General features: G+C 49.1%; 1 protein-coding gene across 5 annotated transcripts in view; it reads left to right on the forward strand.

The window, feature by feature from the left end:
• ZNF516 (zinc finger protein 516) overlaps positions 1–21,450 on the forward strand; it is a 100,177-nt gene that overhangs the window by 21,320 nt on the left and 57,407 nt on the right. The gene's annotated exons all lie outside the window — the stretch shown is intronic.

A 21,450-nucleotide genomic window follows, 5' to 3' on the forward strand; every position in this document is an offset into this window, starting at 1 on the left:
ATGCTCAAACTACCGCACAATTGCATTCATCTCACATGCTAGTAAAGTAATGCTCAAAATTCTCCAAGCCAGGCTTCAGCAATACATGAACCGTGAACTCCCTGACGTTCAAGCTGGTTTTAGAAGAGGCAGAGGAACCAGAGATCAAATTGCCAACATCCGCTGGATCATGAAAAAGCAAGAGAGTTCCAGAAAAACATCTATTTCTGCTTTCTTGACCATGCCAAAGCCTTTGACTGTGTGGATCACAATAAACTGGGAAATTCTGAGAGAGATGGGAATATCAGACCACCTAACCTGCCTCTTGAGAAATCTATATGCAGGTCAGGAAGCAATAGTTAGAACTGGACATGGAACCACAGACTGGTTCCAAATAGGAAAAGCAGTACGTAAAGGCTGTATATTGTCCCCCTGCTTATTTAACTTATATGCAGAGTACATCATGAGAAACTTTTGATTTATTTCTTTTCTATTCTTCACTTTATGTAAGTTCTTTTTGCTCCAGAAACAGTCAAATAGCCTCCATCTAAGTTGTTTCTCAGAATGTGTATGACTGTAACTGATTTTTTTTTTTTTTTTTGCATTTGAGCAAGTGAAGAAGTGTGTGACAGGCATTTTGGTTTCTTTCCTGATTATTGTTCTGTTGCTTCTTCTACTGATTCCTGAATAGATTTTGGATGTTTATTTAGGGCTTAAAGACGCTTACTCCTTGGAAGAAAAGTTATGACCAACCTAGATAGCATATTCAAAAGCAGAGACATTACTTTGCCAACTAAGGTCCATCTAGTCAAGGCTATGGTTTTTCCAGTGGTCATGTATGGATGTGAGAGTTGGACTGTGAAGAAAGCTGAGTGCCGAAGAATTGATGCTTTTGAACTGTGGTGTTGGAGAAGACTCTTGAGAGTCCCTCGGACTGCAAGGAGATCCAACCAGTCCTTTCTGAAGAAGATCAGCCCTGGGTGTTCTTTGGAAGGAATGATTCTAAAGCTGAAACTCCAGTACTTTGGCCACCTCATGCGAAGAGTTGACTCCTTGGAAAAGACTTTGATGCTGGGAGGGATTGGGGGCAGGAGGAGCAGGGGACGACAGAGGATGAGATGGCTGGATGGCATCACCAACTAGATGGACATGGGTTTGGGTGAACTCCGGGAGTTGGTGAAGGACAGGGAGGCCTGGTGTGCTGTGATTCATGGGGTTGCGAAGGGTCAGACACGACTGAGTGACTGAACTGAACTGAACTGGTGGCTAATGTGGTAAAGAATATTTGAATAGAAAATTAGTAATTTCTTTCAATATTATCACATTTGTTAATGTAACGCTTTGAAGAACATTATATTCTTTTAATTTTTGGTGGTCCGTGGATCTAATTTCCCACATCTCCTACTTTATTTTTTGTTTTTGATTAGGCCAGCTTGTCAATTTTCTCATTCATTGGGCTTATCAAAGAGCTAATTATTGCCTTTTCATTTTTGCTGGGTTTTTTTTCTCATTTGTAGTTACCTTTTAAAATTCCAAGTTGCGACTTTTAATGCTTTTTTGATTACTGCTTGACTTGCACAGTTCACGTACATGTTTTCTTTATTTTTAGTCCCACAACTGGTTACCCTTTCGGCTTTCCTTGTGTCCCATACATTTTGACACAGAGGGGTTCAGGAGAGGTTTGCAGTTGCCCCGTGATCTTCTCCTGCCCCAGGAGTTGTTATGGAGAGTTTAAAATTTTCCTGATGGCTGAACTTTTGCTAGTGTTGTTTTTGTTTTCACTTGGTAGTTTTCGCTGTCACATTACTATATATGAAACTTGGAAGACCTGTGCTGTTTCTGACTTTTGGAACTGTGAGAGCCCATCTTTGTGGTCAGCATGTAGCCACCTTATGTTCTATCCTTAGTTTAGCAAACTGGCCAGCATGGGGTTTGACGTTACATACTTGATAAACCCTACTTTTTCATTCACATCTACTATTGTTTTTGCCTTTTTAATCTGCTGGGTTTAAGGAGATTTGTTAATTTTCCCAGATCCATTTTTGTCTCTTGTGATCTATCCATGCATTCACTGGGGTGTTTGCTTTAAGTATTTGGTTCTGTGTTACATGATTTAAACATGTAGGACAGCCTTATTCTTGGTGGTTTCTTTTTTAACTTTAATCGTTATAATATGACTTTTGTACAGTTGAATACCTTTTTCAAACCATGAATTAAACTCTTAGTGATATTTCTATTTTCACTCCTGTTTATTTGCGTTTTTCTGCTGTATTTTATCTGTATGTCATCCAGCTTTTCTGAATTCCTTCATTTGGGGTGTCTTGTACAGGGCAAAGAGTTGGATTTAGTTGTTAAGCCCTTCATTGAGTCTTTTTAAATAAATAAGTTGATTCCATTTATATTTTTTGCTGAAACAGACTTATTAGGTGTTTTTTCCTACTTAGAAAAAACTTTTATCTGATTTTATGCTTCCTTGTTTATTTATTGGTAAAAGAATTATGTTTCTCTTCTTTTTAATCCTTGAAATCAGAAGATAGATAGAAGGTTCAGGGTTTTCAGTTCTATCAATGGTTATATTTATAACTTTTGCTTAAACCCCTGTTTCTCAATTTATAGACATCAGTAACAATATAATTTGACTTCCTCTTTGGGGAAGATGAAGAAATGAAAGCACCTCTGTTCCCTTCCTCCCTTTCTTCATTTCTTCCCCTCTTCCCACTTGGCTATTGTAATTCCTTTTCTGCATGTGGTTTTAGTCTACAATTGTTAATTTATTATTTTTATGTTGTCTATAATGTCTTGCAAGAAATGTAACAATTGCATGTTTATATATACCTCACAAATACTTAGACTTGATTCTATCTACACATTTCTTTGCCTGTTGGGTTCAGTGATCATTGCCAGATTTGTTTCATTTTTATTGTTTTGGGTGTGAGTTCTCTGAGTCACCCGTTTGACTGGATTCTTTTCCCCAGTAGATTGTAAAGGAGGTTGTGGTGAGGCCTGGGGCCCTTGTGGAAGTTGGTTCTCTGAGAAGAGGGTGCTGGGTGAGGTCGGAGCTGCGGGCAGCGGTCAGAGCCTCAGAGATCCTGGAGGGCATGTGAGTGCATGTGTGTGTGTATGTGTGTGTGTACACATACGTGTGTGAGGACAGTAGGTGGCGTCTGAGAGGTCTTTAAGGGCTATGAGTGATCTTGAGGACGCTGGGCTCTCACCAGTTATGAGGTGATGGGTTCTGGATGACCCTTCGGTGTCTGCAGCAGAGTGCTCACCAGAGCGGGGGACTGAGAGGGGTCCATTTTCAGAAGATGGTCCAGGGCAGTGCTCAGGGAGGGTGGTACTCGGGGCAGACCAGTGACCATAAGAGTGGAGAGAGGTTTTGGAGGGTGGGGTCCTGAGGACGTGGTGATGGATTGGGCAGGTGGGAGATGGAGGGAGGCCCAGTTTAGACGTGGTTCGTGTGGGCTCGGGCCCCACTGGGCCAGGATCACTGTCCAGTTACACCACACAGCTGTGTGAGGCCATCACATGTGCGGGAAGTGGCCTGACTGCTCTTGCGAGAGTGCTCGGACAGCAGCGGCTTGGGCCTGCCGGGTCCCAGAAACACTTGGTGTTCCCCCTTCTTCCTCAGAAACGGGCAGGTTACAGAGCACCCTCTCCACACACCGGCACAGTGAGGGCCAGAGAAGTGCAGAGGCCACGCCTCTCGTACAGAGACCACGAGTCCTGACGCAGAGGCCATGCCCCCTGCTGCAGAGGCCATGCCTCCTGGTGCAGAGGCCACACCTCCCGGTGCAGAGACCATACCTCTCAGCACAGAGGCCACGCTTCCCAGTGGTGTCCCTGCTCCCCAGTGCAGAGGCCACGCCTCCAGGAGCATAGGCCATGCCCCCTGGTGCATAGGCCACGCCCCCGGTGCAGAGACCACACCTCCCAGCACAGAGGCCACGCCTCCCAGTCGTGTCCCCGCTTCCCAGTGCAGGGGCCATGCCTCTCTTACAGAGACCACGCCTACTGGGGCAGAGGCCACACCTCCCAGTGCAGAGAAAGAGCACCCCGCCCAGGAACCCCTGAGAGCCCTGGCTCCCACCTCTTGCCAGGTGTTGGCTGGAGGGTACAGTCCGGCCTTCTCTCCTTTAGCGCCAGGACACTGGTGGTAGAGGATATCTGCCTTCTAAGTGCAGGAGGTTGAGGGTTTGATGAATGTCGTAACTTCTGAACTGCTGATACATTGTGCATACTGGTAAAATTATTCTTTGAAAGTTCTTAATAGCAGTAATGTTTTTTATCTGTTTCTAATTTGTTCTGGCCCATAGGTTGGTGAGAGAGACTGCAATTCATGTCTTTGATGTGGGTAGGATAAAGCATTTGAAAGTTGTCTTTTAATTAATCAGCTTAGAAAAATACTTTTTAAGAAAATTACTTAAGAAGGAGAAAGGAATATAAAAGGAATTTAAAAGATCAGGTTTATTGAACTTTATGGAAGCATTGTCAGGGGTAGGGTGAGCTATGCAGTATGTAGGATTTATATAAAATCACAGATAAGAAGTTCTTAATGTGAATTAGGTCAGAACTTCAGGGCTTTTGGCTGAGGATGGTTGTAAAATATTTGTTACAAAAAATGAAGTGGATTAAAATTCTCAGAATAAACCAGAGAGCACAGAATAGGATTCGTATGGAATTTCGAGTCAGGAAGAAGTGGGACATTCCAAAGCTGATTTATAAAAGGGCTCCTTGGATCAAACACCACACGGTGTCAGTTAAATGCTGCATCTAAGATAACTTGAACTTGGAATTTCTCAAGCTGTTAGTGCAAAAAGAGTCACTGTGTGGAGGCATGTTTGTGTTGGATAGAAATGTACCCTTAATGGAGCTCTTCTTTCTGTATTCGAATTCAAATTGTATTCTGAAAACTCTTGACTTGCTCCAGAGCTAAGTTAAAATTGTTGGTGGGGGTGGTGGGGTGGTGGAAAGGGACACTTTTCTGTCAGTCTTTGGCCCGCAGAGTTCAGCAGAGCACATGAAGTGTAACAGGGAATTTAGAGACGGGCTGTTCCAAATTTGGCATGAAAATTGGCTGCCTCATCTAGAGGAAAACTTTTCTAAACAGTTGGTGGATTCTAGCAATGACCTCTGACATCGCAAGGTCTAATCCTCGCTTGGGATAATACTGTTCCCAGCCCAACAGATTTTATGTAATTTTAAGAGTTGATTATTGACCTCATGATGGCTATAAATATTGTTCATTTATGTTTTGCGTTATGACTTTTAAGGGAGTACAGTATTAAAACATTTTAAATTATTTTAAACATTTAAAATCTACATTTTGCATTTTTTATTGTGGTAAAATATATATAATGTGTATGTGTGTGTAGTGTTTACCATTTTAACGATTTTTAAATGTACTCAGTGCTTACATTGGTTTTTAAATTAGTGAATATTACTTGATAGGAACATAAGGCAAATATGTGTGTTTTTCTAAGTACAGTGTGACTTAACCTTTCAGAATTCAGGATTTGGGAAGAAAAGATGATAAAAAGAGAAAATGAACTCTGTTTAATCCCAGCATGATTATATTTTTAAAAATATTAAAGTTTTGTGGTCAGGAGACAAAAGTTACCCAAATCCCTTTTATCTAAAATGTGAATCTCCTCCCTTGGCCCAACCCAATAATTTTATTTAGTTTCTTCTTACATTGAAAGAAAGCACTTTTCCCCTAAATGCAGTAGTGGAAACTGTTACTAGATTTTTGGTTCTTTCAATGTCGAAGGGAAAATATGTAAGCTAAAATCATGAGTACTTTCTTGTAACTGTCTGACTCTGTACAATACAGACATTCATAGATCCGTTCTCAAACTTATTTTTAAAAAGCCCTCTAAATATAAAGCTATAATGAGTGTAACTTTCTTAGCAATAGAAAAACAGGACACCAAATCCTTAATAATAATAAGTTTGGGTGTAATTTTGGGCTGGTGACCTCACCGTGCGGCACGGTTTACTAATTTTACATTTTGCCGGGAGAAGGCAAAACCTCTCTTAGCAGGCGAGGGAACTCTGCACACAGCCTGACTTGACTACATCAGCTATTTGTGTTCAGGCAGACAGAGCTAAACTGGTGCAAAGACTGTAGCTTCAAGAAAAACTCTTCAAGAACGAACTTTAAATGCTTCTCAAACCGACAGGGGAGGTTGGAGGCTTGAGACCTGGAAGTTCTCGTTCAGCATTCCTCCTTAGTCGTGTTACACTGTGACGGCCCAGGTCCCTCGTGGCTGGGGAGGCATCGAGAATGGGAAGGAGCACAGGAAGGGCCCTGCCCAGGCCCTTCTTCGAGGAGTAATCCTGATCGTTAACAGGGGAGGATGGATCAGCATTTCCATTTATTCCCCCCAAGTGAGAGTTTGTGTCACACAAATAGCTAGTTTGGGTATATCTCTCATTAAGTGGACGTGTATCTGCTCCTCATCACACACAGGGGACACTGCCAGCCTTAGTCCTGGTGTCTCTAATTTCAGGTAAATGAACACACTTCTGCAAAAGTGGGGAGCAGAGGTTGATGGCTCATTTCTTGCCCTTTCTCGTCCAGGAGTGCACGCCTCACTTTCATGCTGTCGCAGGTGTGCCGGGAGGCCCCCTCCAGGTGCCCGTCTGCATATCTGGAAGGGGTGCTGGGCACCCTGTGTGCTGATGGGTGTGGATGGGGCTCTGTTCCCGCAAATCCAGGGTCCCTTAGGGTGTCCCCTCGTTCTCCAAGTACAAGTCTGGACCAGGCTGTGGGTGGGCTGTCCCTGCAGGACTGAGGAAGCGAGAAGCGACCAGGCGGTGGTCAGAAGCACTCAAACTGCCCCGCATTCACTCCTTCGTTGAACAGAGCTGCCTTGAGGGGCTTTGATGCACGTGGCTGCCCTATCCATGGAAATGCCTTTGTCTGGTAACAGAAAAAAAACAGGAATTGAACGTACTGACAGTTTGAACGTGTCTACAGATGCAGGAAATTACTAAACTTCTGCTTTGAAAACGAGGCTGTCTATGCGGATTGCCAAAGGCTTTTGAGGCTCAGACTGTAAGTTGATTTGACATGTCATGTCTTTCTCAAGATCACAGTCAGAATGGGGACCAGAGCCTGGCTTCGCGTCCCCTGAGCAGCACTTGCTTCTGAGCCGGTTGTCACCTGCAGCCAGTGGGGAAAATGGTCACCCCTGCCCCCGGTGCTCAGTGGGCGGAGGGGAGGTGGGCTGGCAGGAGATCTGGTGGGAGGCAGTTGTTATCTGAGGCAGAGAAATGGGACCACCTGTTCATGCTCTTCCGGCCCTGGGCTCCAGGTGATGCTCCTTGAGACCCAAGGGTGCCTCTGATGGACTCTGCGTCCTAAACACCAAGGCCTCAGGTCAAGCCTCTGGCAAGCCCTGTCCTGGCCTCTCTTTTAGTCTCTCCTTTGGAAATCTCGTCCTCAGCCCCTGCCCCGTCAGCCCCGTCCTCGTGTTGCTGCGGGCCCTTGGGCCAGGCGCTGCAGGTCCCCAGTTGGCTTCCCCGGCCACAGGACATAGCTTTCTGTGTCCTTGGGAGTGTGACTGAGGTCACCCTCACGGTGAGGACTTCCGTCACCTTGGCCTTCTCTGTCCACTTGTCCCCCCGGTCCTCCCACCCCCTGGGGCCTGCTTCCCGGCCAGGCCCACCTCACCAGCTCTGTTCCCTAGACGTGGGCTATGAACCCGGAACGTCCCCTCTGCCTTCCAGGTCTGCCTCAACATCTCCTCCGCATCTGCTGGAGCCCTCCTCCGCCCATGTCCCCTGGAGCCGACCATGTGCCCAGGGTGCCCCCCTGCCCTCCACAGGCTCGGACACCTGGGTCTGATTAGACCCACCGGGCAGGGCTCTCTTCCAGATCCTCCCCCCATGTCCCAGGGCCTGTGGGGTTAAGTGTGTGCGAGAAGGGCCTGTGTGCGCATGTTGTCATCGTGGTGTGGGAGCCTAGATGGTCTGGGCTGCATGGGGAGACACGTGGGCACAGAGGTACAAATGCAGGAGGAGCCTGGGGGAGGCGTGTCCCCGGGTGACGTCACGGCCCCGAGTCGCACGGGGAGGCAGCCGCACGGTCACGTGCTGTGCCTGTCTTCGGCTGGACCCCAACCCTGATTAATGTAATTAATACCCCACATCAAGAAACAGCGGGAGCTCGAATTAATATTCGCTCCCAAGGGACCTCGGCAATTTCCAGCAATGCTCAGACAAGTCACTGGGGACGAGGAAAGTCAGAAGAGCAGTGGTTGGAAACCTGGGTGTTTTTAATCCAAAGAGCCTCTGCGCTCCTGCAGCTTGGATCGGGGTGCGGTGGGCACGGGAGCGTGGGCGGGGCCGGGGTCTCTGCAGTCCTCCCCGCGTGCTCCAGCACATCACGTGCCTCTGGATCTAGAAGCTTCTCCCTGCCTGGTCCTCCCTTGGCCTTTGCCTTCCCGCCCCTGTTTCTCTTCTCCCTTTAATCTGCTGCATTCTGCCGTCTTTATTTCCGAGGTGGCCTCTTAAATATCCGAGCATGGAGCTCTAGCCTCTGTTTCTCCCTTGTCAGAGCAAGACACTTGGCCTCCCTGCCCGGCCACCTCCGTGCTGTGTGACCTTAGCCAGGTGCTGGCCCTCTCTGTGTCCTCACTTGTCTTATTCATAAAGTGGCCAGGATGACCATAATTCCTTCGCAGGGGAGATGGGTTGATGGGTGGAATATGCTCATCACCTGGCGCCTGGCAAGCACTCAAAACATGTTAGCTGTTCTGGCCTGTCCACTCAGTGACAGCCTCCCGGTATGGGGGAGCAGGTGCCCCCCAGGAAGATCTGGGAAAGAGGCAGCAAGGACCTTGGCTATGCAGAGGTGGGTCCATCGTGTGCTTGGCTGGGCCACACCAGTGGTGCTCACATCCCCGTTGTTGGGAGGGACCTGTGTCTTCCAGCTAAGCCTAGAGATGAGAACATGTCACCTGAGCGAGTGAAGAAAGGGAAATTACCACGAGCTCCGATTTCCGGGGATCTCTGCCCGTCTTTGTCATTTATCAAAGAGTGTGTTTAATTTATGATGGAGAAGCTAGACTTCCACGCACTGCTTGTGGCTCATGCAGCAGAAATACTTCATTTTAGACTTTAAAAGATGTTTGCAAGAGCTGTTCTTGTAGCTCGCTGTAAGATATGTCCGGCAGGACTTTCTGGGTGGGGGCGGGGGTGGAACGGGTGGGATCACTAGCACACCTCAGTTGGAACCCCGCCCCAGTGCTCTGCTTTGTTAGCACCGATCGCCAGGGCCGGGCAGCCTGGAGGTGCCACCCCGAGATCCGCAGTCCAGGATGAGCCCCTCAGGGTGCAGTGTGTGGGGCTCGGGAAGCTGCACAGCGGGTCTTTGCTGGCCATGCGCTGACAGCCGGCATTGACGGACGGTCAAGATTTTGAAACCGAAGAAAATGTGTGAGTTGCTCAGTCGCGTCCGTCTCTTTGCCACCCCATGAACTGTAGTCTGCCAGCCTTCTCTGTCCATGGGATTTCCCAGGCAAGAATACTGGAGTGGGTTGCCATTTCATTTTCCAGGGAATATTCTTGACCCAGAGATCGAACCTGGGTCTCTCACATTTACGGTCTGATTCACCAGGGAAGCCCATGAAACAAAAGGCCCTGCAGAGCATGGTGCGAGTGGAGAGGTTGAGGACTCTCAGTTTCACTGTCTGGGAAGCCTTGCGGGAAGGATATTTGCATATGAGTAGGATTTTTTTGCCCACATTTGTGCAGCTTGTTGCTCCTGGGACAGTATTTTTGGCCAGAGGGCTTTTGAGAGGCACAGCACTTTGCTTCTTTCTTATTGAAAAGCAATAGAAAACGTTTTTTAAAAAGGTAATTACTTTAATACCGACTTCTGGTCATTTCAGACTCTGAGAGGCTGGGGGTGTCTTCCCCCGAGCACCAGCGTCACCTCCACCCTCTGGGAAAGTCAGATTTGGTTCCGCGAACATTCCTTCCTGTTTAATCCGTTGGACTTCTCTTTCGCAGTTGCGGATTGAGGACAGGCTAATAAGACCCGGTGTTACTTTGACCTTGGCATGGGACCGCTCTTCCCAGCTTAACTGGAAATGTGTTCAAAGGAGTCTGACGGTAAATAGAAAAGTAACCGAGCACAAACACCTCGTGGTGAAGCCCTGTGGTCACCTCTGTTTTTGTTAGGACCGAAGGATCAGAGGGTGAATTCCAGCACAACTCTGCAGGAATCTCTCCCTGAGAGACAGCTGGGTAAGCAGCTCTGCAGAGAGAGCGTGGTGCAAGCGGAGAGGTTGAGGACTCTCAGTTTTACTGTCTAGGAAAGCCTTGCAGGAAGGATGTTAGTTTGCATATGAGTAAGATTTTCTTCTGCTCACATTTGTGCAGCTTGCTGCTCCTGGGACAGTATTTTTGAGCAGAGGGCTTTAAAGAGGCACAGAGGAGCCATCTCAGTGCCGAAAGCAATGATGTGATCAACTAGTTACAAACTCTGGGATGTCCCTATTTCCATTTTTGGTTGTGATGGGTGGTCTTTAATGAGCAGGGCTGTGCATCTTTCTCTGCACCCTGTGTGCCGCGGGGACACATGTGTGGACTCAGGCCTTTGTGGCTTTGGGGTTTTCACCAGAGCAGACATTCTAGATGACCAAGTACGCTGGACTTGCAGTTAAGGAGACTGTGGTGGTGACTCTTCTTCTTTCGCCAGTAATTGTGTATGTTGTCCTGTGTGTAAAGTCATGAGATGGTTTGCTGTGAAGGAGACTCTGGCTTTGAAGAATGGAAACTGCAGGGGATGTTGCTCGTCTGGGAGGATCGCAAGCAGTGCCTGGCGTGGCGATGGGCGTGCGTGTGACCGCATGACTCCATGTGGCCACGGCAGGCTCCCCACTGCCAGGGAAGCCTGAACAGCCCTGCCATGATGGAAATGCTCAGAAAAACGTTTAGAAGCCCAAAGGAAAATACTAACTTTGATTCTAATCTGAAAGATATGATGCAAAATAGGGCAAAAAGGGCAAGTGCAGATGTGGCTCAAAACAGTGAAGGATTTACTTGCAATATGGGAGACCTGGGTTTGATCCCTGGGTCTGGAAGATCCCCTGGAGAAGGGAATAGATACCCACTCTAGTATGCTTGCCTGGAAAATCCCATGGACAGAGGAGCCTGGTGGAGTCCATGGGGTCTCAAAGAGTCAGACACAACTGAGCGACTAACACTATCCAGTTTCTCTCTGGATTTGGGGAAATCACCGGGTTTTCAGTGTCAAAGGAGGAAGCAGCAGAAGCATTTCTTTGAGCAGCCGTCCGCCCCAGGGACTGAGGCCAGCATCCTGACTCGCAGGTACTGATGTCTGTGTGAGCCAGCCACTTGCCCAGGTGTGAGCGCCACCTGGTGGCCCGGCTGGCCCAGGTGGGCCCGCAGCAAACATCTCGAGGCTGCCTGAGCCCCCAGACCCGGAATGTGGGTTCAGACCCGGCCTCTGTGCGGTGGCCTTGGTTTCCATGTGCTTCCACCTCGCTGCTGTTGTTTAGTCTCTAAGTTGTGTCGGATTCTTTGCTTCGACCTTGAGTTTTACATTGTTACCGAATCTTGGATTTGGGTTGGAAAGAAGGGACCTGAGTTCGCTGAGAGCCTACGAGGTCCCAGGCACTGGCTCAAGGACCTTGTGGACACTTCTATTTCACGTTTGTGAGACAAGAGTCGCTGGTGGCTCAATGGTAAAGAAAGAATCTGCCTGCAGTGCGAGAGACCCAGGTTTGATCCCTGAGTTGGGAAGATCTTCTGGAAAAAGGAATGGCTACCTACCCTAGTGTTCTTGCCTGGAAAAGAGGATCCTGGTGGGCTACAGTTCATGGGGTCACAAAGAGTCAGACAGGACTGAGTGACTAACACCAAGGATGAATTTCTCACAACTGCAGAAGCTGTGGGTGGCAGATGACTCTCCTCTAAAGGCCATGTTACACAGGGCTTCTCAAAGGCGTGGGTCCAGGCACGTGAGATGCTGACCCCTCTGACTGCACCCCCGCCCTGCCCCAGGCCTCCTTCACTTGCCCGCATGTGGGATGGATGGTCCTGCTTTCCAGCGGGCGTGGTCCTGAGAGGTGGGGGAGCAGCCACAGTTCCCAGAGGAGTGTCCCACCGCCCCCCTGCAGCAGGGGCCTTGGTGGTGGTGACCAGTGTCCAGTTTTGTGCCAGAAACATCACTGAGGAGTCAGATGGTGAAAGTCCATTCTGCCCTCCTCATGGCTTCCAGAAAGGCAAGGAGCAAGGCAATGATACCTCGTGAGTGGAGGCAATCATATACCATGGATTAGGTGGTATGGGAATCACAGCTCTTGCTTTACTGCAACCGCTGTCCGGGGATGGGCTCCTGTTTGGGGGAGTGGTGGTGCCCAGAAGGCCACTGAAGAACAGGTCAGTATCTGTGACCTGGCGGCAGGCGTCCGTTGGCCTTCGATGCTGGGACTCACCAGCTTGAATTGGGTTGCTTGGGGATCGGAAGGGGCTGGAGCTCTGGGCCCATCATTGAGCAAGGCCCCAGGTTTGCTCACTTCTCTTGCCAGCGAGTCCCTGGCAATGGTTCAGACTCGGATTTGGATCCCCGTCGGTGGATCCCCAGCTGCTGGTCACGGGCTCAGGAGGGTGGACGGGTTCCACTGGACCGAGGCTGGTTTGGAGTGAGGGTGGAGGAAGCACCTGCCACTCAGGCGAGGAGAGGTGGGGAGACACAGCATCTTCCTCCGGGACTGGGGAGCCCTGTGAAGTGAAGGTATCTCAAGTTGAGGGGACCTGCTTGCTCCTCGAGCTGGACAGAAGTTGTTAGTCACCCTTGCGCCCAGTCTGCTTGGGAGGTCAGGGTGGCTTCTGATCATTAGTTGTGTTTATCACGTAATGTGACAGAAGCTCATTTAGATGGTTGAGTTGGAAATGTGTACTTTAGGGCGATTACATTTTGTTTTGAATTGCATGGGCAGGACACACAGGTCCTGCTATTTTCTTTCCCAGGCCTGTGTAACTTTTCCTGGACCAGGGTGTCCATCACCTGGACGCAGCCCCTGACTGCCCAGCAGCCGCTGGCCTGGCTTTGGGTCGTCTGCCACCAGTGCCCACGTGACCCTTCACCTGGTCTGGGCAGCTTACAGCACCTCTCTGAACAGAGAAAGACCCCGTCGAGAAAGGGCATCTGGGGTCTGATGTGCAGTAGCGAGTGGAGGTGGGGAGTGAAGAGAGATAGGGGGCACCCGCAGCACCCTTCAGTGTGGACCCGATTTTGAGCCGGAACCAGACAGACGATCTGGCTGTGGTCGCTGATTAGGGATCTTGGCCTCTGGGATTCTGGAAAATGTTTGCAGCACCTGCTCTGCCCCTTGCTGCCTCTCTGTTCACCGCAGGCCTGTCCTGAGCCTAGAGGCACAGCTCTTCCCAAATATTCAGGCTCGACTGCCAGTGGAGAGACTCCACTTCAGGTTCGATACCATTTCTCTCCAGGGGCCAATGGGGTGGGGCTGGGAGCTCTGAAATTAAAAAAAAAAAAAAGGAAAAACTTGGTTGTATTTTATATTTACTGTTTCCAAAAGCTGATGCTGGGTAAGATGCTTCAACTTAGGAAAAACACTTCCATCCTCATTTCTGCAAGTTCATCTATGACCTTGTGCAGAATTTTCTTAACTTTAGTCGCTGAATCACACAATAATGTAATTGTGGGGGCTGAAAGTGGATTTTTGTTTGTTTGTTCTTTTATCCTTGCAGGGAAAGTATAGGCAGTCTTTTATCTGCAGAATTCAGAACTTGCAGCGAGGTGTCATTAACTGTACTTGAAAGTGTATTTTTAGACAGGAAGGAGGATACGTCCTACAGCCATGTGACATCATGTTCTTGTCAAGAATTGTGCTTTGTAAACATTCTCTGATAGATCACTCTCCTTAAGAGGCTGGAATATCCAGCTGCTTGGGTTAGTGATAAACCAGGTCATGTTACAGTAGTTGTTGGTAGTCGTGGATCTGAAAAACTTAATCTGGTTATGGTATATGCACTTTATATAGGAAAGCATTTGGGAAAGGATTTGTCCTTTTGTTGGAGAAGGAAATGGCGACCCACTGCAGTATTCTTGCCTGGAGAATTCCAGGGACAGAGGAGCCTGGTGGGCTGCAGCCTATGGGGTCGCGGAGTCGGGCACAGCTGGGCAACTATCACTCACTCACTTGTCCTTTTATAATTCTGACCCTCTTACAGTATCGATTAGTGTCGGTACAGTGGTAAACAGAATCTTAAATAACTTCTCGCATGAGATGCCTTTCTGCTGTCCTGCCAAAATAGACTCAATTCAGTGTGTCCTTACAGAAAATGGTTGTGAGCTGTTGCTTAGAATTATTTATCTGCCGTGTGCTCCTCACAAGGCATTTCTGGGGCTGAGTTCTGTGCTCACAGAACTATCCCGGGAGGTAATGTTTAACAGGATGGTTTATGGCTTACTGCACGAAGTCATCTCCCTCTGTATTCTTGGGCTCAGTTCTTTCTTTTACTCACTCGGTGGTGGGGACTTCCAGGTGCTTTCACAAAAGCACGGGAGAATGAGATAATATTTGAGAGGTATTAATGGTGATCTGTTTTCTTATACTGGGAGAGAAATGCTGGTTTTAAGTAAAAGGCTTGACAGCAGGTCAGTATGCGTGTGTTGGGGGCAGATATTGCCCTTTGCTGTTGATTTACATGAAATAGGATGCAGTTTATTTCTAGAAGCAAATTTCAGTTAAAAGGTATTTATTATACAATGAGTTAATAGGTGTTTCAAAAAGGTGTGTCATTAGACCAGAAAGTGTTCCATAGTAAGAAAATACAATGTGTCTGCCTATGACTGTTTTGTTTTCACCACTGATTAATTTCTAAAAAAAAAACTAAAATTGGACACCAAATTGGCCGCAGTTTCTACACGTTTGAGGTTTGCCTGAGTAAAGACCTCTAAAGAGGATTTTCCCTGCCATTTGTCTAAGGCCGTCTGGTCTTCCATGTTTGTTTTAAAAAAGAAACTGATGCGTCCTCATTTTCTCGGTATCCCTGAGTTTCCAGTGTTTCTGGATTAGTGGAAATGTTGCCTTTCATCGTCTCAGTGCAGGATGGAAAAAGAGTGAAAGTAAAAAACTTGTGCTTTTGTGGTTGCCGAACTGAATAGCGAGTGATTTTCCTGTATTTTTTTTATAAAGCCCTTGGGTGACGACAGATTTCGGGGAGCCGCCCAGCTTGGGGGAGATACAGTTCTGAGCTCCTGGAAGCCCGGCTCTTATTGGAAATGTTGACAAGATCATTAACTACTCAGCCGTGCGGGGCCCTCCAGGAAGCTGGGTTTACCGCCAGATCGCCAGCTCTTTGTGGTGGACTTGGGGCTGCGGCAGGACCCCTATCTGCAGGAGACTGCAGAGCAGCCTCCAGCTCCAGAGACTTTTCTCCCTCCCCTCCCCCCCTTTTTTCCAGTTTTGTGAAGTTTCCTTTTTAGAGGACAAATAGATTGCTAAGGCCACTATTTAATATGAGACTTGGGAACTAGTAAATAAAAAGCTTCAGTGGATTCATTTTAGAGAGTAGCAGAAAAAGCAAGTAAAAGGACGCCTGTTTCGAGATTAAAATAAAAAAACATCCACCATCTTTATTTTCATGTGGATGCCTCTTTCTCAGGCGTAACTGTTTTGGGTTTTCCAGGATGCTTTACTAACGGCCAGGAAAGAATATCCACACGTCCTTCCATGTTTATTCTGGGCCTTTTCTGAATGTAATCAATAATTATATTGTGGATTCATCTGCTTTTGTTGTTCCCCTGTAAGGTCGGAGCTGACTGCGAGTTTTTATATTTTAGTAAAAGGACATGTGGGCAGCTTATATGTTCACAGTAATTTATATTTCCTTTAGCAAGGGTCTTGGTAGGCTGTCTTTACTGTTAGGGGATGTTCTTGTCTCTGGAGGCAAAGATGGCATCTCTGTCTGCTCAACCAGGAATGTACTGGGTTTTTGACACATTGTGGTAAACAGCCTCATCAAAGATACCCTACTTGTGGAATGACGCTGAGGTCTCCTCTGCATTTCCGCGTGAATGGGTGGAAGATTTCGAAGCTGTGGCCTGAGGTACAAGAATAGAAGCGAGTCTTGTTTTTAAGTGACCGCAGAGTTTAGTAAATAAACCCTTATCATAGATGTGGAGGTTTGCGTTGGCGCTCACATTGGTTTTTTTGGGGGCTGCCAAATCTAAAGGAAAGCTTTGTTTGGGAAGATGGACTTTTATCAGCATCGTGTCTGTGGCCCGGTCAGGTCACCTCGTGTTCCGAACAAAGCATTTTGCAGGTTTACCTTTAACACGAGTGCTTTTGGCAGAAAAGTCCGAGCATGTTGCTGTCTGGCTGCCGGGTGCAGGGGAGCGTCCCCCAGGCGCTGGGACGTCAGTGTCCTCCTCCGCTGGGGGAGGCCAGCGGGCTCCCCGGTGAATGCCCCGATTCTCGGGGTCGCCGCCTCCGCTCCGCCTTGTGTTTGGAGCTCGCTCATAATGGACCATTGACCGGCCTGAGCCAGGCGGCCCGAGGCCCTCGCGCCGGGCGGTGAATGCGCCGCTTCACGGGCTGCCCGGACCCGGGCTGGAGGCGATAAGCCCGGATTGTTCCTCGGGCGCAGACGGGCGCGTGGGGAGAGGACCCCTCGTCGTCGGGACGGGGCCCTCCGCGGTCGCTCAGAGAAGGACCTTCTGTCTCCGCGGTAGAGGAGCCCGTGCGGGCTGTCAGTGGGGCATGCTCACTCCCGGCTCTAACGCCCCAGGCTCGCGGGGAAGGCCCCGCACTGTCCGCTGCAGGACAGGTGGCGTCTCTGAGACCCACGGGCCCAGCCGCTCTGGACGCCCCGGAGGCCGCCCTGGGAGCTGGGTGACTGCCTTCCGGAGCCAGAATACCGTCAGTATCCTGAGCGGCCTGCCTGTCTGCCCCGAGCTGTCTCCTTCGTGAGGGCATCTTACCCTCAGCACCGACTCCTGTTTCCACTTTCTCCACCAGCGCCTCCCCAGTGGCCCCCAGCCGTGAGCCCTGCCCTGTCCTTCCGCCTCCCGGAAGCCCCCAACCCCCAAGGTGACCCCCGGAGAGGAAGGGAAGGGAGACCACAGGGCGCCCGCAGCCGAGCTGGCTCTTAGCGTCACCACGTGGTTAACCCGGACTGAAGGGACCTAGTTCGCAGCAGCTGGAGCGGCAGCTTTGCCTCTGTCCAGAGAGCAGCCCAGACCCAGGACAGGAAGCGCCCTTCTTCCTGCAGCCCCAGGTCTGGAGTCTGGTTTGAGTCCCTTTAAAGAAATGCGCATCTTTTCCCCACCCCCACCCCCAAACTTGAAACTTCTTATTTTGCATGGGGTTAAAGCCTATTAGAAGCTTCCAAGATGGCGCTAGTGGTAAATAACCTGCTTGCCAGTGTAGGGGAATTAAGATTTGAGTTTGATCCCCGGGTCGGGAAGATCCCCTGGAGGAGGGCATGGCAGCCCACTCCAGTATTCTTGCCCGGAGAATCCACATGGTCTTGGGAACCTGGTGGGCTACAGTCCATAAGACTGCAGAGAGTCAAACACAGCTGAAGCGATTTAGCATGCATGCGTGCATAGCCAGTTAACAAACGCTGTGGTAGTTTCAAGCGAACAGTGAAGGGACCCAGCCACAGATATACATGTACACATTCTCCCCCAAACCCCCCTCCCACCCAGGCTGGCACATAACATTGAACAGAGTTCTGTGTTGCATGGGTCTCTGATTCCTTTCTCAGGATGCGACTTTGATAGAACAGATTTTGATGGTTTTGGGAGAAATGAATATAAAGCTTTGTGTTGGTTAACTTCACAGAGCAGAACCTGGCGAGATTTCCTGTTGAGTCAGGGCTGAGCTTACTGTGTGAGAATACAGGACAGTGCGTAGGACCCGCACGCCTGAGGGCCCAGAGGTGGGAGTGAGCAGGTGTGCAGCAGGGGGTGGGGCAGGCACAGTCACCGGCTGAGAGCCCAGGGGCCGCAGCAGTTGGGGTTCAGGCCCTTAGGAGCCCGCTGGGGGGAGTCTGGGCCTCATCTTCCTGGTGTGAAAAGCCTGTGATGAGCTGAAGTCTGAGAGAGGCCCCCAGCTGGGAGGCCCATGTGGGTGTGAGAGGAAGGCAGGCGTGTGGGTTCAGGTGTGAAACAGAGGCCCAGATCGCAGGATGTTGGGGTCACTCCTGGCTGGGGGCCAGGGGCTCGTTCTGAAGGCCCGTTGAGCCCACAGCCCCCTGCTCCCAGGCTGCCTGGACTTTCTGGGCAGGTCGTCGCTGCCTGCCCCGCCCCGTAGCTGCCGTGTGGCTCCGTGTTCCTTCCCGACATCTGGGACCTGCAGAGGCAAGCCTGTCGCTTGGTTACTCGTGCACATAGGTCCCCAACGTGGCCTGGCGCCCAGTCGGCCGTCAGGGACTGTGATGAAACCCTCGCTAAGTCGCCCGCCAACCGCGCAGTGGGGCTTCCACCGGGGGACAGGTCCTTGGATGAGGGTGGGACGCGGACAGACTGTGGTCACGTGTTGGTTCCTACAGGTCTGACAGCTCAGTGGTCACAGGGCGTTTCCTTCTGGCGTGTGTCCTGGGTCCCTGCCCGCAGGGCTTGTTCAGAAAGGCAGGGGAGTGGGCGGGGTTCGCTGGGTCCCAGAGCCTGTTCTCAGGGTCGCTGGGAGCCCTGCAGGAAGTGACTTTGCCGCGTGGTGTCTGGTCCAAGACTCAGTTCCCAGGGTCCTCACTTACAGGAGTGATTTATTCGCTGAAACATCTACCCCCAGATTAAACGTATCCCAGCTCCAGTGTCAGCAGTCTTGAGAAAGTCGACGATTTCACTTGTGCCGTGCAGGTGTGAGAAGGCATGGCAGTGCCCCACATACATTCATTCCGACCAGCTGCTTTGTTGTTTGTGCCTCCACAGGATCGTTTCTTAAAGTTTAGGGACGTATTTTATTTCCAAGATGTTGATATTTTGCCCTCTCTTAAAACCCTCCCCCATCCCCATGATATGCATTTTTATGTTATGAATACAGATTTATATTTTCTTTAATATTTTACTTTTTACTATTGTAGTTATCAAATAATATTGTTATTGTTGTTTTGTCCCTAAGTCATGTCCAACTCTTTTACGACCCCATGAACTGTAGCCCGCCAGCTCCTCTATCCATGGGATTTCCCCCGTAGAATACTGGATTGGGTTGCCAGTTCCTTCTCTAGAGGATCTTCCTGACCCAGAGATTGAACCCGAGTCTCTTGGCAGTTGGATTCTTTACCACTGAGCCACTTGGGAAGCCCATAAAATAATATAGGAGTATATAAATACAAATACTTATATAAATATAAAATTGCCTAACCTTTTCAAAAAGAAACTTACATAAAGTATTTTTAAAAAGTAGCTTCAAACTGTTTGTTACATTCGTTTGAGAAACACACACACACACCCACGTACACGGAATGATGCACTGGAAATCTATTTTAAAACCCTAATCAGCAAGCCATTTTCATGCCTAAACAATTAAATTACAGGCTTGTCTGGCAAGTTCCCAATTACAGCCTTGGAAAAACTTTGTAATACAACAACAAAAGTGGTTCTTTATGGGTAAAATGTGACTCCGATGGGGCTGTGTTTCATGTGTGTGTGTACACAGGTCGTGTGTCAGCTAAAACACACGTAACATGCATTTTCTCTGCCCTCTTGCTTCCTAAAGTTTGTGTTATTAGAAGTACGGAAAGTCTGAGTAAAAAGCTCACATTTATTGACACGCTTTGTAAGGCTAGTTATCTTAGGTTAATGTGTTTTAGGAAAAGTTGAAGCACCAAGTTGCACATGGCGTGCGTTTGCCTGAGAGAGTGCAATTGCGGCTGTTTAGTACTTGGATGTATTTACTGAAACCTTTTCTCACAGGGTGGTGTTTGGAGGAGAACTGCTCACTACCAGAGACCCCAACCAGGGCTGAGAAACCATCTGAAACCCTCAGGCTCACGGAGGCTGGGGATGGTTCAGTTGCTCGGTGGTGTCTGACTCTTTGTGATCACATAGACTACAGCCTGCCAGACTCCTCTGTCCATGGGATTCTCCAGGCAAGAATACTGGAGTGGGCTGCCATTTCCTTCTCCAGGGGAACTTCCCGACGCAGGGATCGAACCTGAGTCTCTTACATCCCCTGCATTGGCAGGCAGGTTCCTTACCACTAGTGCCACCTGGGAAGCCCAGTGCTATGGTATATGGGGCCAATAAGGTCCTCCTAAATCTTCTAACTGGGGCTGCCGCCCATGTGCATTTTTACATTGAAAGTTCTGTCGACACCATTCTTTTCTTTTGGGGGAAAAGAAGTGATGACCCGTCTTAAGCATCGATTTTTGCTTGCAGCTAAAAAGAACGATCGTGAAGATTGTTGATTGGGCCACTGACAAAGGAAAGCCAGTTGTGGGAAATTCCATTTTGACTCTTTCTTTAAACGTTTGCAAGAAACTTTGTGAGTCAACCGTGGGCTTCAGGAAGGGGGTCACTTAGTGGTGGAGCCAGTTTTGTTAACATTATGATTTCCTTAACGATAATGGTGTTCTGAGCTTACGTGGTCATTACCCTTATGGTGTTTTTCCATTTTTCCATTTTCCCCCTCCAAATATTTTTAAGTTCTTTAAAGAGATATCCCGGGTCATTCTCAGAGGGATCGACAGCAGAGCTTAGTGTTGAATGATGGGTATGGGCAGAGAAGTGGAAAACAAAAGAGAAAGAAGAGCTTATTGTGCTGGTTGATGGGCGCCATGAACGCTCTGCTTAAGACTTTTCCTGTAAATTGCAGGACCCTGCTACCTTCGCGTGAAGCTTTTAAGCTAGTTTTTCAGGAAGCCCAGATAAGAAATGAAAAGTATATTCTCTAGCATTGGGTTTCTAGAGTGGAAGCATCTAGTCTTTGGCTGGGGGTCGGGGGTGTTGGGGAATCAGAAACTAAACATCAAAGCTGTAGTTAGAAAACAAAATGTGGATTTCTCTGGCAGCAAAGGTGGCAGCATTGCCTCCCTGGCCCCCTATGGAAAGGAGGACAGTCCAGCCGCATCCTTTGGGCCCAGGTGAGCCAGGGTACTGGCTGGCTCTCCTGCCTGTGCTGGAGTGGATGGGGCTGCGCTTACAGTTGGTCCTCTTTGCTCTGTGGCCAGCTTGGAGGCTCCTGGCTGTAGAAGCGAGGCCCCAGTGGGCAGGCGTCTCACTGTCTGTGACCGTTCGCTTGGCCTGTGCCCGGGGGTCTGAGTGCTTTGCAGGGGGCTTCCTCATGTCCTTTCCCGATTCTCAGCACCTGACAGGTGAGGGCGTGCCTAGATGGGAAGGCCATCTCCTGAAAAATTCACGCCCTGGAAACTGGAGTCAGCTCTGGGGTCAGCTCTGCCCACACCTGAACGGCAGGGTTGGGGGTCTCTGTGCAGAATCCCCAGAGCAGCCTCTTGACT

Source organism: Ovis canadensis, chromosome 23, assembly GCF_042477335.2.
Source record: "Ovis canadensis isolate MfBH-ARS-UI-01 breed Bighorn chromosome 23, ARS-UI_OviCan_v2, whole genome shotgun sequence".
Lineage (NCBI taxonomy): Eukaryota > Metazoa > Chordata > Mammalia > Artiodactyla > Bovidae > Ovis > Ovis canadensis.